This window comes from Lissotriton vulgaris, chromosome 2_2, assembly GCF_964263255.1.
Source record: "Lissotriton vulgaris chromosome 2_2, aLisVul1.2, whole genome shotgun sequence".
In the NCBI taxonomy this organism is placed as follows: domain Eukaryota; kingdom Metazoa; phylum Chordata; class Amphibia; order Caudata; family Salamandridae; genus Lissotriton; species Lissotriton vulgaris.
Window position 1 is genome coordinate 305,021,808 of NC_141688.1, and position 15,460 is coordinate 305,037,267.

A 15,460-nucleotide genomic window follows, 5' to 3' on the forward strand; every position below is an offset into this window, starting at 1 on the left:
GATGACCTATGTAATCAGTAATTTTAAGGGCCTCTAATTCACAAAATCTCATAAAACACAGGTTAGTAAGTAGTTTAGTAATGTGTCCACATTGTCAGGTACAATTAATTAGATATGCAGTATTTACCCAATAATTTAACAAACGCTCAAATTTTTTTATTAAGTTTCAGCGCACCAGGCTGGCCAATTAATAACAATGCAGGACATGGGGCAAGAACAGAGGTGCTCAGCTCAGAGACAGGGACGTCAACTTGGTAGAAGCAGTGAGGAGGAGGAGAAACCTAGCATCAGCAGGGGTAGTGCATCTGCTAGGAGAATTACATTATCTGCCACCAAGAGACTCCGGTTGGCGGCTGATCAGTCTGCTGGAGGGCAGTGGCAGTGGATGTGTGCACAACCAGACAGAGGAAGGAAGATGAAGGTTTTCCTCCTGGCCTTGACCAACAAAGAGAAGGCCCCAGCACCATTCAAGCATGCCCCGAGTCCCTTCTTAACTATGGAGCACCCATTCCATCAGGGCTTTGAGCTGCACCACCTGAATGAACTTTTACTCTAATTGCATGCCCGGAAGAGCAAGAGTTGTTCTTACCCTGACATCCAACTCCCCTCTTGTGATTCCCAATCCTTTCCAACTGAGTAAGTGTCAGTGGCTGCATTCAAGGAGATGATGCCAGTTGCACAGGCTCAGGGAGCACTCTCTCCTATGGTCTGGTACTTAATGGGAGAGCCCCAGATGCTTCAAGAAGAAGTATTTCGACAGCTACAAAATCTAACATGTGCTACCACCTCCTTGACTGCATTATTATGTATTGTCCGCTGCCCCAACCTGCCCCACCTCCAAGTTCGCCCTTCCTCAGTGTTTCAACTGCTCCTCCACCTATTGATGACGTTGTCATCGCACCCCACCTGCGAGACATCATCAACACATCCTTCGACACCGCCACCTTCCCTGAGAGCTGGAAGCACGCCGAACTCGGCGCTCTACTCAAGAAACCAACAGCGGACCCCACCGAACTCAAGAACTACCGCCCCATCTCGCTCCTCCCGTTTCCAGCCAAAGTCATCGAGAAGACCGTCAACAAGCAGATGGCCGCCTTCCTCGAGACGAATGGATCCCTCGACCCCTCACAGTCTGGCTTCTGAGCCAATCACAGCACCGAGACCGCCCTCATCGCCGCCACCGATGACATCCGAGCCCTGATGGACAACGGAGAAACAGCGGCCCTCATCCTCCTAGACATCTCCGCGGCATTCGACACTGTCTGCCACCGCACCCTAGTACAGCGCCTCAGCAACGTCGGAATCCAGGACAAGGTGCTGGAATGGATCATCTCCTTCCTCGACAGAAGAACACAGAGAGTCCGCCTACCACCGTACATGTCAGAGGCCTCCGAAGTCATCTGCGGCGTCCCTCAAGGATCCTCTCTGAGCCCCACCCTCTTCAACGTCTACATGAGCCCCCTCGCGGCCATCGCACGCCAACACAACCTCAGCATAATCTCCTACGCCGACACCCAGCTGATCCTCTCCCTGACCAACGACCCCACCTCCGCCAGAGCCAACCTGCACGAAGGGATGAAAGAGGTAGCCGAGTGGATGACGACCAGCCGCCTGAAACTGAACTCTGACAAGACGGAGGTCCTCATCCTGGGCTCTTCACCCTCCGCCTGGGACGACTCCTGGTGGCCCCCCGCCCTGGGCACCGCACCCAAACCGACAGACCATGCACGCAACCTGGGCTTCATCCTGGACTCCTCCCTCTCCATGACCAGGCAAGTCAACAACGTCTCCTCGGCGTGCTTCAACATCCTACGCATGCTACGGAAGATCTTCTGGTGGATCCCCACCGAGACCAGGAAGACCGTCACCCAGGCCCTCGTCACCAGCCGACTGGACTACGGCAACGCCCTCTACGCCGGTACCACCGCCAAGCTCCAGAAGAGACTCCAGCGGATCCAGAACGCCTCAGCCAGACTCATCCTCGACATCCCACGAACCAGCCACATCTCCGGACATCTGAGAGACCTTCACTGGCTCCCCGTCAACAAAAGAATCACCTTCCGCCTCCTCACCCACGCACACAAAGCCCTACATGACCAAGGCCCGAGCTACCTCAACAGCCGGATCAACTTCTACGCTCCCAAACGCCACCTCCGATCAGCCAACCACGCCCTCGCCGCCGTCCCCCGCATCCGAAGAGCGACTACAGGAGGAAGTTCCTTCTCCTACCTGGCCGCCAAGACCTGGAACTCCCTCCCGACCGACCTGCGCCTGACCCAAGACCACCTCTCCTTCAGGAAGAAGCTGAAGACCTGGCTGTTCGAGCAGTAGCGGCACCCCCCCTCCCCCAGCGCCTTGAGACCCTACGGGTATGTAGCGCGCTCTATAAGTGTCATTGATTGATTGCTGGGTGTCATGTCTTGAATTGGCAAATTCACGTATGCCCCGGAGGTGGACCTGAATATAATTGTCAAAACAGAGAATGAGAATGGCCAGTGACTTTTGCCCCCAAGCCGGGAACCTGAGTTGGACCCTGTATTTCATTTGAGGGTTCTGACTCCATTTTATAATTTGTCAGTGGACTCTTGTATTTGGACTATGTGCCCGCATCCCACCCCTGTATAAACTGATTCCATTCATATCATTGATGCTTCTTGACTTTTTTTTATAATTTTCCCAAACCCACCAAATTTGCATCTCCCATCTACTTAAAGAGTTTATTTGCTTTCTTTTTGACCCCTTCCCAACGACAGCTTTTTTTTTGTATCCAATATTAATTTGTTTGGTATATAAATAATATTATTTTACCAATCTAAATATTTTGAACTCAAATAAAAAACCCTTTCTTGATTTTATTAATCACACTGTATATTGCATTCTATATCCTTCCAAGAAAATGTTTACTTGAATTGAAAATACTTTTTAATGTCTCAGTTTGGTTTTTAAAATGTCTACACTGAGAAGAAAACATACATATCCCTATCCTATGTGAGGAACGAAACAGAAAATATTCAACACAGGCTAAAGGTTCACAGGTTTGTAGTGTGAAAAGCTCTCCATTCTTAAAAAAAGAATGGTGACAAATATAACTGAACACATTTGTTATGGAGTTTTTTGCTTACTACTTTGCTCAAGCAATGCTGGTGGTGAGAGTATTTGAGAGTGTAAACGTTTTCTAATTGGCTGTGCAGGTGGTATTGCAGATGGTTGTGCAGGTGGCTCAGGTAGTGTAGGTACCGGTGTAAAATCTCCTGCATGACTTGGCTCACCAGTTTGCCCACCGCCCCCTTCACAGCAGGGACCAATTGCAACAAGAAGACATGCGGGGAACATTGCAAATACACATTGACCATTGTAGATAATATTGGAATCACTGGTATTTTTTTTAAAGTTGCCTCCATAGTTCCATGGCATGGTGTCCTGTACTCTTTTCCCTAAAATCTCTTATCCGTTCTTGGTGCATCTTTGCCATGTCATTTGAGGGAGTCCTTGAAGTTGGTCTGCAATTACACGCAGAGTAGCCCCCATTGCATGAATATCGTGCCACACATCACTTTGCTAGCAAACACAACAAGATTATGGATGGAGTGCTGAAACTTTCCAACCACTCACTGCCAGTTACAGATCTGGGTTTAATCCATTGTTCTTTTGCTCACTATGTGAACCAGTTTAGACCCAGCCATATGCAAATTAGTCTTGGCCATGCTCCTCATGGGAGCAATCCTGCCAGACCTGCCAGGCCAGGTCCTCCCCAGACCAGAAAAAAACATCCTGTGACCGGTTTCGGGGTTTCACCCCACCTCAGCCAAGCTAGCTTAAATCCAGTGGCACAGCAAGCAAGGGACCTACGTCTGGGCATACCCATGGCCATTTAGGGCGTACATAGCAAACACAACAATGCAACAAGATAGAAGGAGAGCTGAAACTTTTTATCAACTCACCACCGGTCACAGATCTGGGTTTAACCCATCTGTCTTTTGCCCAGTTTGGAACCAGCCATATCAAAATCAGTCTTTACCTTGAGAATAGTATTCTTATTTTTTATTGAGGTTTTAGATAAGCAAGTACAATGTAGAGGGATAATAGCAGCAAGCTGATACATATCCAAGAAGAAAAAGAAACAAAAGAAAAATAAGAAAGTACATACAACAACTTGTGACAAAAACATACTTCATAAGTGTTTGTCATATGATTGTATCTGCAATGAACAATAGATTATCATGCTTGGTATTCTAGACAGCGCAGAGTTAATGTACAGTGTTATCTGAGGGCTCATCCTTTGATACATTCCGTAGATATTGTAATAGTGGTTCCCATATATCAGCAGGCCTAGATGAGGATGAGAGTTCGTCTGCATAAAGAATCTCGCTCTGATCGCCCACGTCATCGCCACTCGTTGTTTGGCATTTAAGAGAGCTACATTCACCAGTTTGCCCACCGCCCCCTTCACAGCAGGGACCAATTGCAACAAGAAGACATGCGGGGAACATTGCAAATACACATTGACCATTGTAGATAATATTTGAATCACGTAATCCCAAAACTGGGCAACCCTAGGGCATACCCATGATAAGTGCCAGAAGTCAGCGTCTTCCGCTCTGCATCTCTTACAGAGGTTGTTGTCCCGGAGTCCATATTTAAATGACTTACTAGGCGTATAGTACACTTTATGTAGATACTTGTAGTGTATTATACGGATATTACAATTCGAGGTTAGGACACCCGTAAACTGGCAACAGTATTTCCAGTCTGGCAATGTCAGAGGAGGGTGCAGGCGAGTATTTCAGGACTCTAAACTGTGATCTTGGGACCACGCTCTTTCCTCTCGAGTAGCACGGTACAGTTTAATGAGAAGGTGACGTTGCGTCGGGCTAAGAAGCAGGGTGTGAAGTGTTATCAGTGTTGCAGGTTCCACTGGGAAGGTGGGATAGTGAGTTTGCAGCGCTTTCTTTAGTCTATGGAAGAGGAATGTGAATAGTGGTGTTTTGTTCTGTATATAACTAAGATCGTCATTCGTTAGAAAACCCCCCTCCGGAAACAAGTCTTCCATTGCAACTATACCCACTTGGTGGGGGCGCTAGAGGGCGCACTGCGGAATGGCCGCACTGTCGTGAGGCTCCCGCTGCCCGGAGCTATTATCCGCCTAGGTATCCTGATTACCATCGCTGCGCCCTGAACTGACCCCACGGTTCGGTTGGGATATCGGCTGTCCACCCACGGTCCAACTCCTGAGCCATTCGGAGGTTGCTGCCCGAAGCTACGAGGGTCCCAAGTTTCTCCGACTCGCGCTCTGGAAGTCTGATGCCCTCTTGCCCGGCGTAACTGTTCATGCCAGTCCGGGGCTCTGCACGTGGGGTGTAGGCCTGGCTCCGCCCTTCTCCGCCAGGTTCGGTCGCTGGCCGGGCGAGACGCTTGGCTATCCCTTGGTGACGGACTTATCTCTCGGCTCTCCCATCTGCCTGCCCAGTTACCATCGCCCACGAAGGTACAACGGATTTAATGCTTGATTTTGAGGGTTTGCCCCCCTTGGGCTGGGAACGGCGACGGCCTTTACTCATCGGTGGGAGTGGCGGGGCGTGCTGGCCTGCTCGTGCCCCCACGATTCGAGCTGCTTACTGCTTGGCCGTGTCCCTTGGCCGAACTGTATCCTGATTCCCATTTGCCTCGTTTCCCTTCTGTACCACCGTTATGGGGAAGCCGGACACTAAACAGTCCAAACTGTCCTTTGACTCTGGAGGGGCCAGACGTGGGATGCGTTCGCTCCAGGAAGCTGGGGCTTCGCGGACCCCCCCCCCGAATGTCGCTGAGAGTGTCCCGCACCCACCTCCGCCGGACTTCGCCCAAATGATGCAGGAGATGAGGCAGGGGTTCGCCACTATAGTGGACAAAGTGGACAAGATATCGTCGCGCATGGATGCGGTCGTTCAGAAATTGGACGTGCATGAGGAACGCTTGACGGCGGCAGAACAGCGCATTTCGGACCATGATGACACGGCGGCCACCCATACCACCCAGCTGGCGAGAATGGACAATATCTTGCGTGTTATTGCCGCCAAGAACGAGGAGTTGGAGGCGAGGAGTAGGCGCAACAACGTGCGCATAGTAGGTGTGCCGGAGTCCACGAATGTGGGCAAAATGGAGACTTATGTGGAGAGGCTACTGGTGGGCGCCATTGGGACGGAAGTTTTCTCGTCCCAGTTCATCGTCGAGAGAGCGCATCGGACGTTGGGACCTCGTCCGGCCTCTGGGGCTGCACCGCGTCCCATCATTGCACGCCTCTTGAACTATCGTGATCGAGACGCTGCTCTTCAGGCTGCCCGCACTAACAGGGCTCTCTCCTTCGAAGGGGTGTCTTTCACCATGTACCCCGACTTCACACCGATGGTGCAGGACCAGCGTCGGAAGTTCTTGGGGGTGAAAAGGAAGCTTCGAGACCTTCAAGTGGACTACGCCTTGCTTTATCCGGCTAAACTTAGAGTGACGCATCAGGCTAAACAACATTTTTTCACCAACCCACAGCATGCTGAAGACTTTGCGAAGCGCCTCCAGCGCGAGCGCGCTGCTGCGGATCGAGGTGACGATCGGGATCCGGAGGGTGAACAATCGGCTGCTGAGGAGGAGGTCGCCTGATCCTGGTGACTTTGGACTTTGTCTATTTTTTTTTTTTTCCGATTCTTGAAGTATTGTGGACGTGTAACTCTTGTATTGAGATTTGCTGGCTGCCTTCTCAGTATTCGCGGCCTAGCTATGGTCCGTTTTTGATTTTCCTTTTTTTGCTGATGCGTGGGTTGTGTCTGTATTACGACGGGTGAGTGCGTTTTTTTTTTGTTTTTTTTTGCTGTCTACGTGGGGTTGGGATGGCACCGCAGGATGGTGTTATGGGATGTCGCGCTCTGGGCACCCACCCCCCCGCGCTGCGCCTGAGGCCGCCTGATACTCGTTGGCGCGGACACTGGCGTGGCGTGAGGGAGTGGCGTCGTGCACCTCTGGAAGGCTCCCCGGAGGGTGTGCCCCATGTTTACCCTTTGTTTGGATTCTAGTCCTATGTTGGTTGACTGGATGTGTGTTGAGGGAAGGGGGGGGGGGGTGTATGTGGCCTGATAGTTGGGGCGGTGTCAGGTGGGTGGATGGGGGGGGGTTGTCGCTGTCCATGTCTGTTTGCCTGGGACTTTTGGTTCGCTTGGGTAGCTGCTACTGTTGCTTGAGTGCACGGAAATGTCGTTGCGCCTGCTGTCCGGGCTGTTCCACTTTCCTATCTTACGGGACGGGTTTTGGGATCCGTGCTCTCGTCCATTTTGGGCCCGAGTGCGCCGGCCGCCATTTTAGGCTGCCACGTGCCGGGGCGCACTCTGCGCGCGTAGCACGTGTGCGAGATGTGGGTCGTGTGGAATGGCTTGGCGGCGTGTGGCGCGTAGTCTGTCCTGAGTGCTTGCTGCATGGATGGGTCGATTGGGGGGGAGTTGTTGTGTTCTTGTTTGGTTGTTTTGGAGATGACTGGGAAATGTATGGAGTGTATGTGGAGGTCGGCCCGTGCCTTGGGGCGTGGACCTATCGTTGGCTGTTGCTGGTAGTTGGATGCCCTGTATTTGGTTATAGGGCCCTGTGGGGCCCTTCCGTTATGTGATGTCAACTGCTGTTGTAGATCAGATCTCAATTTTGTCCTGGAATGTGCGGGGCCTTAATGATGCCAGGAAGTGTCGCAATGTGATACAGTATTTGGACAGGCATACTATTCATGTTGCTTTTCTCCAGGAGACGCACCTGCGCCCCGCTCCCTCCCCCACTTTTGGCGGACGGTGGGCTGCGGCCAGGGGGTTTGCTTCCTATTCTTCTTATGCTCGTGGGGTTGTCATCCTTGTTAAAAGATCGCTTGCATTTCAGGAACTTGGATCTGTGGGGGACCCTGAGGGGCGCTATGTGCTGCTGTGGGGACGGCTTGGGCAGAACACTGTACTGTTTGTTAATTGCTATGCTCCCAATGTTGATACGCCAATCTTTTTTGTCACTCTGTGGGGTCATGTCCTTGCTGTGGATGCTACTCACATTGTGTGGGGGGGTGATTTCAATTTTGCATTCCAGGCCCAGTTGGACAGATCTGAGGGTAGCCCTCAGTACAATGTACAGGCTAGGGAAGTGCTGCGGGGGATAGTGGAGGAGGCTGGGATGGTTGACAGCTGGAGGTACACCCACCCTGCCACTAGGGAGGGCACCCATTACACCACACATGCTCGTTCATGGGCAAGACTGGACTATGTATTTCTCTCTAGAGGGTTGGTGGCTGGCCTGAGGGGGGCCATACATTTGGCTAGGACGTATTCAGACCACTGTCCGGTGAAGGTTGATTTGTCCGTCCCCGGGTTGCACAGGCCGCGCCCGCCTTGGCGTTTGTTTCCGAGTGCTTTGCTTGACCCGGTGTTCAAGGAGGAACTCGGTGCGGAGGTGGAGGCGTTCTTCCCTAGAAACAAGGGCTCTGTGGAGAGCATTGAGGTCATTTGGGAGGCATTCAAGGTCACGATCCGGGGTGTCACTATTTCTAAAAGTTGTGGTGTACTCCGTCTGATTGTTCGGACCCTCGAGAGGTTGGAGGCTGACTTGCGAGACTTGGAGCGCAGGATGCAGGTGACTTCGGACCCTGATCTTTTGGCACAATTCCGCACTAAGCTCTCCGAGTATGAGGAGGAGGCTGCTCGTGAGGCTAGGCACAGGGGGAAATACTGGACGGCGAGGCGATACTGCGAAGGGGAGCGGCCCGGTAAGGTCCTCGCTGCTCTTACTAGGCATCCTAGGCATGGGTCGGACGTGTTGGAATTGGTGTCTCCGGATGGCACTCGCTGTCGAGACACTTCGGAGATTCAGCGCACTTTTATTGAACACTATGCACACCTTTACACGACACAGCAGACGGGTGAGACGCGATACGGTGGATTCCTCGATGAGTTGGCGCTTTGTTGGCTATCGGATGGTCATCGGGAGTTCTTAGGCAGGCCCCTGGAGGTGGAGGAGGTCAGGAATGCCATCATGTCTCTTTCTAATGGGAAGGCCGCCGGGCTGGATGGCCTTCCTGCTGAATTTTATAAGTGTTATATTGACATCATGGCCCCGGTGCTCCGTGAGGTGTTTGAGGAGTCTCTGGAGGAGGGACGCCTACCGGGCTCCATGCGGGAGGTCGCCATCACGTCGCTGCTCAAGCCGGGTAAGGATCCACTAGATGTGGGCTCCTACAGGCCCCTCTCATTGCTCAACTGCGATGTTAAAATTCTCGCGAAGGTCTTGGCGGTGAGGTTAGCCGAACTCATGCCCGTTATCGTGTTGCCGGATCAGTCGGGATTTGTGCCCGGTCGCGCCACCTCTCACAATCTGCGCACTTTGTTTTCGCTTGTGTCGACCATTGATCCCACTGTCCCGGTTGCCGCTATCTTTCTTGATGCCACTAAGGCATTTGACTCTGTCGAGTGGGGCTACCTTATTGATGTTCTTTGTCGGATGGGGTTCCCCAGGATTTTTATCTCTTGGGTTAAGCTTTTATATACTGATCCGATGGCGAGGGTAGTAGTGAATGGGGTGCTGTCCCCCTCGTTCCCTCTCACGAGAGGGACCCGACAGGGCTGCCCCCTCTCACCCCTCTTGTTTGCTATCGCCGTTGAGCCCCTAGCCTGCAGGATACGTCAGTTTCATCAGCAGAGCGCCTTTAATTGTCTTCAGCGGCAGGTCGGCATTTCTTTATACGCCGATGACGTCACACTCTATGTTAAGGACCCTGAGAACAACCTTAATTCGCTCCTGCGGGAGCTGGTCGCTTTTGGAGGGGTATCCGGGGTTCATATCAACTGGCGGAAATCTCAATTTTTCCCCCTCACGGCTGCGGTGGCCAGGTTTCCCCTTGACTACCCTTTGGAATGGTGTGACTCGGAGTTGCGGTATCTCGGTATTGTTGTGTCCTTGGATAGGGGAGACGCGGTTCGGCTCAACTATGGTGTGGCCATCACTAAACTGGCGGATGATGTCACCAGATGGATGTCTTTACCTCTCTCCATGGCCGGCAGGGCGTCTCTTATCAAGATGGTGGTTCTGCCCCGCTTTCTTTATCTTTTTCAAAACCTCCCATATCATCCTGGTGCTTATTTCTTTCGTAGACTTCGCTCTGAGCTTCTGCGATTGTACTGGGGGGGCAAGCAGCCGCGGGTGGCCTGGGCTACCCTTACGTTGCCTTACGCCGATGGCGGTTTCGACGTCCCTGATTTTGAACTCTATTATCTCAGCGCTCAGGCGCATTATGCCTATCATTGGATGCGCCCCACGCCATTCATGCCCCAGATTGCTGCCGAGCATTGGGTCGCCCACCCGCTCCCACTGGAGGGGATGGTTTTGGGCAAGGTGTCAGATGTGGAAACGCCCCGCACGACGGTGACATGCACGGTGGATGCTTGGAAGCGGATGGCTCGTTTGCTAGACGTTTCCTTTCTCTACTCGCCGGCCTTGCCTTTGGCTTATCATCCGGATTTGTCGCTGTTGTTGGAGACGGGGTTTCAGCGGATGTGCAAGCGGCTAGGTATCCTCACGTGGGGCGACTTGTTTCATAAAGGTGCCTTCCGTACGCAGGCTCATTTCTTCGGTTCGGCTGCTTGCTCCCCTCTAGACCTGTTCTACTTTGTCCGCCTGCGGCAGGGAATGCGTGCTCTGCTACCGGACTACCCTTCGGAGCCTGGGGTAACCCTCCCCCTCCATGTGCTGCTGGTCTCAGATGGGCGACACCTGGTGTCGAAATTATACGGGGCTCTTCGCCGACAGCGATCGGTCCCGACCGATCGGGTGCGCGAGCAGTGGGTTGCCGAATTGGGTGCTCCTATTACAGACGAGCAGTGGAAATATTGTTGCGGGCTCACGGCCAATGTCTCTTCTAGCTGTCGCCTTAAAATTATCCATTATAAGTTTGTTCAGAGGTACTACTATACCCCGGCGAGGAAACTGCGGTTTCATTTGGCGGAGGATGATAGGTGTGCCAGGTGTCGAGCGGAAGGCGCTGATTTTTTGCATTTGGCTTGGAGCTGTGCGGGGGTTTTGGAATATTGGACTCAGGTTCATGAAGCCCTGCAGGTTATGGCGGAGGATGGGGTGGCATTTGACCCCTTGGTGATGTTACTTGGCTTTTCTAAGGACGTACCTGCCTCTCACCGTAGATTTGTTGACGTAGCCTTGTTGTTGGCTAAACGTAGGGTTGCTTGTTGCTGGGGTCGTGGCAGGGTGCCGCGCTTTCAAGACTGGGTGACTGACCTCATTTACTGTCAGGATCAGTACAACATCTATTCTGATTTGATGCCTGTTCGATGCAGACCAAAGGATTTTTGGAGTCCGCTCCAGGTGTACCTCCTGACCAGGGCGGCGCGGGACTCTGATTCTGAACTTGAGGACCGTGAGGGGATAGGCTGATGACAACGTGATGGGCTGGGATTTTACACGACACCTGCTGTTCTTTTGATACAGGGGGGGGGGCTGACTGTCTCCTTTTCCTGCGAGCCATAGGGGGGTGGGAGTCTCCCTTCGGACGAGTAGTTTATCGGGAATCCAGATTGTATCCCTATGCGGCACCCTTCTATCCAGTGCTCCTCATACTTGTGTCCCCTCTGACTCATGTGTTCTCCGCTAATGTACTGTATTCATATTGCATTGTCTTATTGGTTCGCCTGCCCATGCTGGATCATTGTATCTTAATATCTCTTGCACATTTCGATGATGCTCCTTGTATCGACTGATGCCCTGCCCTGTACTTCCTTGTGTCTCCTTATTTATTTATTTTTTGTATGCTTCTTAGGCACTGACGTACCACTGTAATGGCCGAATGTGACTGTATGTTTTGTATGTACACTCCCCTTGTACCTGCTTGTCTCCAAATAAAGGTTTAAAAAAAAAAAAAAAAAACTATACCCACTTGGTGGAAGGTGCTCATTGCTACCGCCTCATGCGTCACCGACAATTCCGAGTGGAACGTAACTGGTATGAGGTGAGTACAGTGGTAGTTTCCCGGCCCTATGGCCCAGTGCATGCCAGGCCTTGATAGTGGTGTCAACAGTGTTAATTTCCATGCGGGGGTCTGTCTTTTGATGTGCGTGAGTATGGACCTTCGAGGGACAGGGTGGGCATTTCCGTCCTCTATCGCCACATGTGGAATGAATTAATGTGCACCAATCCAGTAATGTGCATATTGTGCTTGAGCGCACAGATAATATAAATACAGATCAGGTACACAGAAGCTCCCATGTTTATAGTCCATGATGAGCGTGTTCCAAGACACCTGAGGCTGTTTACCCCCTAGACCAATTTGAGGAGCAATGTGCGCACAGTAGTAAAAAAAATGCTGGGTGAGCGGGATTGGTATATTGCTAAAAAGATATAGGAAATGAGGCACTACTACCATTTTAATTAACGCGATACAGTCATCCAGGGATAGTGGGAGCCTTTCCCATTTATCTACCTGTTGCTCTAGTTTGGCGCATGCAGGACCATAATTTTCACATATCACCATGTTAGGGTCCCTATGCACCCATATCCTCAGGTATTTCACAGGGTTCGAAGACCATTCTAGGGTTATTCCAGATCGTGAGGTGTAGTGCACTCTGTAAGCGGTACTATTACCGACTTGGACCAGTTTATCTGTAGCCCAGAGAGCAGACCAAATCTGATAAATTCTCTCAGTACCGCTGCCAAGAAAGTGTGGAGTTCACGTATAAATAGCAGCATGTTGTCAGCACACATGGAGATGCTGACTGGGCGATGGGCGAACCACAATGCTGCAGCCCGACAAGAGTCAGTGCAAATAAAAGAGGCAACAGGGGACATCCCTGACGCGTACCACTAGTAATGTAGATAGGGTCTGATGTGCTGCTCTCTACACGAACGCCCGCCGTAGGGCTGGTATATAATAATTGTATCCACTGCACAAATATAGGAGGAAAGCCCTTACGCTGAAGTATCGCGAACAAATAACTCCATTCAATAGAGTTAAATGCTTTGGTGTCGTCAAGCATAACAGCTGCCGCCTGCAAACCCGGGTCCAGTATGTGGAAAGTAAGGAAAAAAGAGAATGCAAATGGTGTGATGTAGAGCGGGTGGGATTAAAGCCAGATTGGTCTGGGAGGACTAAGCCCTGCATTAACGGCTATAGCCTGGTGGCTAAAATTTTAACCAAGATCTTGCGCCGGTGTTTATAAGTGAGTGCGGCCGGTATGAATTACAGCTCGTAGGTGGTTTGTCTTTCTTGAGTAAAGTGATAATCAGAGCTTCCTGCAGTGTGGGGGCAACATACCGGAGTCAAAGGACTCAGCGTACATTTCTAAGAGATTGGTCGTTAGCTCCTCGGCATACTCTTTGTAGAATTTGCAGGGGAAGCCATCGGGACCCTAGGCTTTATTGTTTGGGAGAGCCTTAATGGCGCATATGCGCATTTCCTCTACCGTAACCGGCTGATCAAGAAACTCGCGCTGGCCATCTGACAACCAGGCTATGGCAATGTCAGAGGTAGGGATCCGTCACCCTCTGTGAAGTGTATAAGGGTTTGTATGTGAGCCGAAATTGTTCCAAAATCTCTAGGGTAGTGTAATAGTCATGGCCAGTAGCATCTGTGATCTTGGAAATGACCTGCCGCGTCACGCGATCTTTGATTTTATGGGCTAGATGTGGTCCAGGTCGCCCCCCCTCCCCAAACGCGCGGGCAGCGTATCTCAGCTAGCTCAGCGTACTCCATCGTAAGCTCTTTAATGGTTCCTAAAGTTTGGGCGAAAGGTAGAGTCTCAGTTCCGTTCAAGGTCATGCAATGTGGATTCGAGTTTACCCAGCTGTCCCCACAGATCCTGCAGTATTCCAGCGGAAGAGCTAATGCACGTGCCACAAATAGTGGCCTTGAAGGCCTCCCAGAGAGACAACACACTATCCACCGACCCCTTGTTGTCTGCAAAATATTGTTTGATAGCATCACGAATGGTAGTCACATATAGAGGGTCAAGGAGAGCTTCCGTGTGGAGACGCCATGTGAAAGCGCTTTGCGTAATGCAAGGGAGGTGCATTGACATAAAGACGGGGTTGTGATCAGAAAGTGTGGGAGGCAACCCATTTACTTCGGTGACCCACCCACCGTCTTGCTCAGCAGCTAATAGTCATGACGAGACGAACTGCCATGCGCTGTGGAAATATGTGTACCTTCTCGCCCATTTGCATGCCGTTGTCGCTAGACGTCTATTAATCCCAGCTCAGCAATGCCATCCTTTATAACTTGAGCCGCTCTAGGTGCATTACCACCCCTGCCACTGGACTTGTCCCAGCCCGGATTAAGATGTGTATTAAGATCACCCCCCATAATATCACTGCAGCTGGCCAGTCGTGCAGTATGGAGATGACGCACTCCAAAAACTCTGGGTCATCAATATTAGGGCCATATGTGTTCACTATGGTGATTAAATTGCCCTGTAACATGCACTATGGCGTAACGCCCAGCATTATCCATACAGGCCTGGAGCTCAGTAAAGGGCAGGTGCTTCTTGACTAAGGCGAGAACACCTCGGGAGCAGGAGGACACCAAGCGATAACCAGCCCACTGTGACTCAGCCCAACCATCTGATTGGGGTGTGAGATGCGTCTCCTGCAGTAGGGCAATATCAACTTCATGCCTATCTAGGAACGCCAAGACCTGTTGAATCTTTTTCTTTTTCGGAGTATTGTGCTCTTGTATGTTCCAAGTAAGACAATTAACTACGGTGTGATCGGGGTGTGGTGCATAAGCAGAATATAATATCAGCATGTCACCGCAATAAAATACGAAAACACTTGTGCAGAAATCATATATTCAACCATAAGGTGTAGCAGGGATTTCTGCTCATATACAGAACTGTGCAGAGAGACTTGAAACCTCAGTGAATTAGAGTGTGCCAAAACTCACCTCAACCTCTAAAGTCCCCTACCAGACTAGCTATCAGTGTCTCATTGGTACTTACAAAACCCCAATGATTTAGACAACCCAGAACATGGACTTAGAACACCTCAGTTAACGTGAAACACATGAACACTCTTTCGTTAGACTAACCTATCAATCCGGAACGAGGAGTTCATGAGGACACGTGCGAGTTTGAAATGTTTATTTCTAATGCAGTGTTTTCAAACGCAGTATCTTAGCTAGTACAAGCAAAGATATTATAAGGAACAAGGTTAACAGCATGGTTACTGTTCCATAAATACAAAGGGTGAAAGCATGTTAAAATACTAAAAGAAACAGGTCTAAATAGAACCTCAGTTTACCCTCCCTAGCTAGTATAATATATTATATCTATAGAAGGTCTCTTTGGGTTTAGAAGGGCGGGCCCATACCTTTGGGTTCAGCAGAAATGGATCACATTTTCTGGACCAACTCGCTACATACGGATATTCATCAAGTGTGTGTCTTCTGCCTTGCGCAGTGCATTATTATTCGCGCCTA

At 50.9% G+C, this 15,460-nt stretch overlaps 1 protein-coding gene across 1 annotated transcript in view; it reads left to right on the forward strand.

Annotated features, from left to right (window-relative positions):
* LOC147729357 (astacin-like metalloendopeptidase) overlaps positions 1-15,460 on the forward strand; it is a 531,217-nt gene that overhangs the window by 398,120 nt on the left and 117,637 nt on the right. The gene's annotated exons all lie outside the window — the stretch shown is intronic.